The sequence below is a fragment of the Sander vitreus genome, chromosome 17 (genome assembly GCF_031162955.1).
Source record: "Sander vitreus isolate 19-12246 chromosome 17, sanVit1, whole genome shotgun sequence".
In the NCBI taxonomy this organism is placed as follows: domain Eukaryota; kingdom Metazoa; phylum Chordata; class Actinopteri; order Perciformes; family Percidae; genus Sander; species Sander vitreus.
In genome coordinates, this window is record NC_135871.1 from 6,288,601 (window position 1) to 6,296,466 (window position 7,866).

The following is a 7,866-nucleotide window of genomic DNA, read 5'->3' on the forward strand; positions in this document are numbered from 1 at the left end:
AAACATGTACCCCTAAGTGATTTGCGTGTGTTCGTGAGTGGTCATATGCAAGCCAGATACCATTTAACTGCCATTTAGTTCATTTGGTTCTGACATCCTATCAGATAGTTTGAGCTTACAATTTGTTACATTTAGTTTCATTTTTTTGTTGTTTAATATTAAGTTGTTTTTTTTGCATTTCACTATATTATATTATATATTTGTATTTGCGGACATTACTTTGAGGCAGTTGAACCCTGAGCTGACCATGGTCCTGAAAAGCCAAAAGGTTAAAATCACCATAGACCTGAGTTAAGAATGGCCAAGTATAGTGTTTTTGCCAAAACATCATTCATGTGACATTCAGCAATAAAGTTTAATCATGTATTTCATAGCTGTTGTTTAGGTGGTATTAAGTAGGATTAGTTGGGCAAATATGCAGACAATTCAGTGGACAGTTGTATTGCTGGCAACTCATAATTCAAGTATTTGCAATATGCAAATGAGAAAATGAAATATGACAACGTGACTGTTGTCTCACTCTCTCTCTCACTCTCACACACACACACACACACACACACACACACACACACACACACACACACACAGACACACACACCTTACAACCGTATATATATATATATACAGATATACTTCCTGTGATACCTCTGACCTCATATGACGCCTTTGTGTGACTGCAGATATGCAATATTAAGGTGGCCGACAGGGGCAACTTAAGAAAACACACACAAATAGACAAAACACAAGCAAATTAAGAAAACAACTTCATTAATTTGACAACACATGCGCAGCATTCAGCAAACGCGCTGCAAATACACACAACACAACCAAATACATAAATGCGCTGCAAATATGAAACGATGCAAAAAAGAAAAGCACGCAAACCCAGAAAACAAATACAACAAAAAAACGCAGCATCCAGATTACACAACGGAAGTTCTCCAGACCTCTAGAGGGAGCAGCTAGTGGAACAGCTGGATTTTCGACCCCACGGGGAGAGAGCACTCTGCCTTTTTATTTTTATTATCTCTCTCTCTCTCTCTCTCTCCCCCCCCCGGAGAACTTCCGTTGTGTAATCTGGATGCTGCGTTTTTTTGTTGCATTTGTTTTCTGGGTTTGCGTGCTTTTCTTTTTTGCATCGTTTCATATTTGCAGCACATTTATGTATTTGTTGTGTTGTGTGTATTTGCAGCGCGTTTGCTGAATGCTGCACATGTGTTGTCAAATTAACAAAGTTGTTTTCTTAATTTGCTTGTGTTTTGTCTATTTGTGTGTGTTTTCTTAAGTTGCCCGTCGGCCACCGTAGATAATACAAAATGGCATTTAAATGTATTTGAAAAAAAAACAAAAGTAACACAAATCCTCATCATCTGAGCTTCGATTGACACTTACTAAGCATAATGTACTGTACGTACAAATGTTTCTTATTTTTGTCATATTTTTACAGAATGTTTTTGTGCTGCTGATCTCTTGACATAATCATCAGTTTATCAAACCCCTTTCATCATCGCAGCAGTATAATGCAACACTTTGTTTTTCACAGACTACAGGAGCAAAAATAGTAGTAGTAGTTTTTCCTCATAGTTGAAGTGTAAGCATACAGTGAAAGACAGACGAGGAACAGAAAGCTTGACTTCATGGGTGACCTTTCTCAGTCTGTCCTCGTAATATTTCATGGTCTTTTACATTGGAAGACTTTTATGTCTTCATAGCTTTTATTTCTTTCTCATAAGTTTAAGCATCCCGAAGGAAGGGTCCTATTTTTCTGCAATAAATTTGATGATTGAATATTACAAGTACAGTGTGACCTGTATTATCTGAAGGGTTATGTCTCCTTCTCCAGCAATGTGATTTAAAAATAAATTTAAAAAACAGAAGTGCCTTTCCACTATTGCTAGTGTGTTCTTAAAGAATTGTCATAGAAAAACAGGTTTATGTTTAATTTACAGGCCGAGGTTGAGAACGCTTGAAAACTGCAGATTTCAAGTCTGCGAAACACCCCAAGTAATATTCTTGATTTGAATGAAAACACAAACAGTCCGATGCTGTCATATGCAGCAGAAAGCACTGCATGCATGTGATCAACCCCATACTCTACAGTGGATGAACAGCAAAAAAGAGGAACTTAAAGAAGAAGGCAAGCTTTGAGATGGTTGAGTTGCATAATATCAACGAAACATTATGAAAAAGAATCACTGCAGAGAGCGGCTGCATATAATTACAATTAGAAATGACTGTCATCACATAATGAGCATTCTGTCTGGTTTTAGAATTGTGGTTATGACACATTGTTATGCAATGTCTAAAATGAGCACAAGGAAGCAACAGTTTGGAGTGCTACTTAATGTGTTCACATTAAGAATACAGTACATCCTGTTTTACAAAGTATAGAATCGAAATAGGTTACAATGCACTATGGAATTTATCTGAATGTAGTATTATTTAATGATCAATGTGCTTTTCTTAATCAGAAACCGATATCGTGTTTGTTATATTTTAAAGCAAACAAAAGAAGTAAAAGGGAAACATGGTCATTTAAATGGCGGTTTGTTAGGAGGTGGTTGCATAACAACAACAACGACAAAATAAAAAGATATAGTATATAATATATAGATATGTTTAATACAGACTGCAGTATTGATCTGAACATTGCTGGGCTTAATTTTCACCTTCTAACCTGCTTTCAGCATCAGAGTATTGGAGACAATGAGGTGCAGCTGACGGCTTGCAGCCCAGGCTACATCACATTTATTTCAGAACTGGCAATGAGGCAATTGATTTTTTTTTTTCGAAGCTGAACTGTGTTTCACCTACTGAAGTCTGTAAGTAATACAGAATCTTGAAACCGCTACAAATCATGTTTAAAAAGTAGACAAAGCTTCAGAATCAAAATGTAATGATACATGATATCAAGAGTTTTATTCTGACCAAATAGCATTGGATTTAAGCAGGGAAAAGAGAGAACCAGACAGGTCTTATGAAAAATATTACTGGGAGCTGATCATAAAACATAGCAACACCTGTCAAATGAAATCGGCAAGTTTGTTATCACTGCAGACACAAACAGCATGTTGCTGTGTATTGTGCGACCTATCAGGCCTCTTCATCTCCTTTGAATATACTGCTGAGATCTCCCTCATGCTGCCCTTTGTACCGTCTGCCTTCTGAACTGAGGGATCATAGATCATCCAAACTAAATATAATAAAGAGAGGTGCTTATCGTAATGCAATGATAGAAAATGTATTTTCAAAAACTTTGAATGCAATACATCATCTGAATGTCTGTAATGGGCTTAGTCATCCTTCTTCAGAGGGCGGACAATGTGATTTTTATGAGGCGCTTTGTGTGTAATGAGCTCATGAATCTGGAGGAGCAGGATGCATCAGCTGCTGTAGAGGGAGAAAAAAAATGTGACTGAAGTTTTTTTTTGTGATTTGATCCCTGTTTAATCCTTGAGGGGGGATGTCACTCCCAGACTAAGCTGGTAACACTATTACATCAAAGTCATACAGTAATATTTAGTAAAGCACTAGCCAGTATGTCCTTATGTGTTAGAGGAAATACTTATTTGATGATATCCCAGTGTGATATACTGTAGCTTTAAATGCTGGGGATCAGGGGCACCCCTAAAAAATAATTGCTGAAAAAAAGAAGAAAATTCAGAAAATAGTGCTTGTCAGCCATTAGTCAAATTTGTATACATCTCAAAAGCTGTAACACCATAACTGTATATATAAAGTATACCACACTCGCGAGGCAGTGCTCAGAGTATGAAAGTGTTAAATATTAAAAATAAAGAAATAAATACGACACTATGAAGTAAATAACTTAAATTGTGTAAAATATATACATGAAAAAATATTTTTTGGAATAATTGATTGTGTTTAGAGTACAATTTTATTGGATATTATTGTTATTTCATTACAGCCAGCAGCTCCTCGAAGGATGCTGATTGATTCGCTGAGCTGGAAGTTCAGACATTAAACACATTAGGCTACTTGAGGGAAACACTGTCCGGGGAAACATAAAGAAGGAATTTCATATTATATCTCTTCATGGCTAGTTAAGTATGGATGGGAGATATTCATATACCGTATGCATGGTGTCCCACAAGGTTTTTAGGCCCCTTTTCTGTTTTGATGCAAAGCTCACAATATTCTTTCACTTATTTTTGGAATATTTTGGGGGGCTTTTTTATGAGATAAACTGTAGACAGTGAAAGGGAGGAGAGAGAGGATAACACGCAGCAAAGGGAGAGCTAGAGGTCGCCCCACGATATCGATTGTTTTTTATACAATATTCAACAAAACAATGTCTCCCAGTTGCTATGCTGATGTTACACAGCAACTATATTGGGCTCAAAGTCTCAGGGTCCAACCGTCTAGCTATTCTCATAGCCGCCCTTTGAATGTTGGACAAAATCCAAATAAATGTTCCCACTGTTGAACATACATAAATCAGAGAGGGTTCCATCTGCAAAACATCTGTTCTGAAAAACCCGTTTAAAAAGGTGAATGAATGTGAATTAGAATGTGCTTGTTATCGGGATGAATAAAATACGGCTTTGCTGTACATCCCTTTTGCTATCTCGGATGTGAAAACTTTAAAGCTCCACATCTCAAAAGCACTCAGAGTGCTGATAAAAACGTATTCCAAGGGTTACATTGTCTAAGTAAGTAATGCTGTCATCAAGAGAAAAAAGTTAGTAGGCATGGAGTAACAGATGGATAGGTGGGCGGCTGGGTTTTTCAGATACAACATTTTAGCAACCACACAAAAGTATGTGAAAGACATTTAACTTCTTTCTGTTACTGCTTTTCTCCAGAACTATATCTGGAAATAAAAAAAAAAGGAAGTTCATATGGTATTGAGATTTCATGATTCTGGTCTCATAGAGAAAAGCTTCAACCCACACTGCCTGGGTGGGATGATTTAATTCATTCCTCCACCATTGGCTACTGAACTAATATCCACAGTAAGTAAACAGCAGTGTTGGGGGGGGGGACAGGACCTATCCCATCTGAGGGTTGTCCCCCCCCTAAAAATATCATTAAAAACCACGCTGTGTATTAATAATATATACTTAAAATAATTGTGTGAGTAGTAAAACGATACAAACGCAAACAGGGCAAGAACGAGTCCACTATGTTAGCATTTATAACGTTACTTAAGCATGATTTATGCTTCTGTATTAAATCTATGCTGTGGCTATGTACGTAGGTACGTGGAGACACGGACCCTACGCCGGACCCTACGCCGGACCCTACGCCGGACCCTACGCCGGACCCTACGCCGTAACCTGACGTGCACCTCTTGAAAAATTGAACTACACGTCATGGCTACGCACGTCGCTCAGCATTGGCTTGGTAGCATTGCATTTCCTCCTACTCATTTCCTGGTTCTCCTTCTCCATAAACAACATTAAATCAAAGAGAGGGTTACGTTTTTCCCTAAAGAGATCGACGCACACACCAACGCACAAGTATAAACTTCAGGCCACTTACGTAGGCTACGGCGAAAACTCTGTGTGGAGTCTCCGCAGAACCATAAATCACACTTTAGCTTGTTTGGTAGCTTGTTGGATAGTTAGCAAGCCACCCACCACTGGTTACAGAAAATGAGTGGAACAAAGTAGTCACTCATATGGCAAGAGTGCTGTGCTTTTCTAAGCTGTGACAAGAGTGTGTGAATGAAACATTGAGCTGCTACATTTTAGTAATTCAATGGCCGGCCGGCCAACTGGCTAGTAAGTTGGCTGTCTTGCTTGCTAGGGGGCTCAGTTCTTGGTTCAGCATCATCTTAGATAAAAGAATCACTTCATCCAATGTTTAAAGTGATAAATAGGTTTGCCAGCCTACTTACTGGAGTTCCACAACTACACATATCCTATACAAGTACAATGTTGGCTGTATTATTTGTGTCCCCTTCAATATTTGCTCTTAAAGGTCCAATATGTAATATATTTACTGTAATAAATCCAAAAATGACCCCAATGTGTCATCAGATATTAAGGAAACATGCTAAGTTGAAATACTATCTTTTCTGACAACAATGCTAATGCCAGTATTTTGTCCTTTTGAAATTTCCGTTCCGTGACGGAATTTCATTTTGTGTTTTGGCCTGTTTGTTGTTATCAATTGCCCAGTTTGTCAGCCAGGCCGGGTTACCAGATATACCTGTAAAAACGTAAACCCAGCGCGCTACAGCTGTAACGTCAGTACAGTCATGAAAGCAGCAAACAAACGAACAGGATCAACGGAGATTGATTTTACCCGACAAAAAAAATGGCATGTTTCTAACAGTTGCGTGACCAGAGACGTAACAAACCCATTTGAAAGATGGAGACAGCTTAGAGCCCAAAAGGATGCAGAGTTGGCTAATTTCCTCCTGAACAGGTAAGCATTAGCTTCAGGCTAATTTATCACAGCTACTAGGGACGGGCATTTTATGTAATTTCAACATTTGTGTAGCTACTCACATTGAATTATATAGCTAGAGTACCCAAGCTAACGCCGCCATGCTAACCCTGCTAACTGCTAACGTTACCAGGACCAGGCAAGCAGCCACGGCTGTTTACAACGTGTAAGCGGCTGTAGCCGACAACGGTGAGTTATTTGAAGCCAAGAGAGGGGGGGCTGTAAATCGGAAAGAGAGGACCTTGAGTTTGCAGTGTGTTTAGCGATTGTTGCCGTAATTCTAAGCCAATAAAGAGTATTCAGTTGGGTGGGCAAGGTAGTGGTATTTTTAGCGGTTCCTATCGTAATTCTAAGCCGAGGAAGTTTGTCTGTCTGGCGTGTGGAGAGGATGGCGAAGTTGTGGGATTTTTAGCAGTTTCTATGGAAATTCTAAGCCGAAAAAGTGTGTCTGTCAGCACGGGCTTTTATGACTGTCAATATAGCCCACATCTAACGTTAGCTACTCCGCTGTGCTGTGGAGTAATGTCTGGCTATGTGAGACAAGCGTCTAGCAACATTGTTGTGGATGCTCTGGTATCAGCCTGGCAACCAACGTGAACTTCGAGTCGGGGAGGAGGGGGCGGGGGAGACGACTCTCTCCAGTATTTTGAATTTGTCCTGCAGTAACTATTTTAAACACTAGCTGCCAGTATTACATATTGCACCTTTAAGAAATGTTGTGTGGTGGTGAAGATAACACCTTTGGCCATGAAGTTCATCACCAAAGTTTTTTTTTAACTTTTACTTTTACTTCTAATAATCAAGAACATTTAATATCAGAAAATTACTTTTGATACTGAAGTACAGAAAACATCATATACGTTAAGACTTTTACTCAAATAATATTCTAAAAGGTGACTTTAACTTCTACCAAAGTCATTTTCTGGGAAGATACTTGTACTCTTACTCAAGTATCATTTCAAGTACTTTATACAAGACTGCCAGGTTCATAAGTCTGCTTCCTCATCCACAGGAAGCTCTGCAGCGTTATAACCCCAGAGCGGAAATGCTTTCTGTAACTTTTTTTAGCAGGAGCTAACTTTAATTAGAATCTATCAAGACCCCTGGGGTGTCTTTAAAAGTATAGCCATGATTCCAGCCTCAAAATTGAATAAACAAAATGTTGGAGCGGAGGAGAAACAACTTGATTGTTATGTTATATAACTAAGAGAAAGAGAGAGTAGCTTTTTTGTCTAATTCTAAACTTTTCCTTTTCCTTTGATATCCAGGTGCGGGCATGTGGTTCACCTCAACACAACAATATATACAGTGCCTGAATTGGACCAAAAAAGGGGCCAGTACGCTAATTGAGCAATTGCATGACATGATCATTGCATGTGTCTTGGATATATTTATATATAGGCTACGTATATCTTGTAGGGGTATTCCCGAAAAGTCGACTCTATTCGA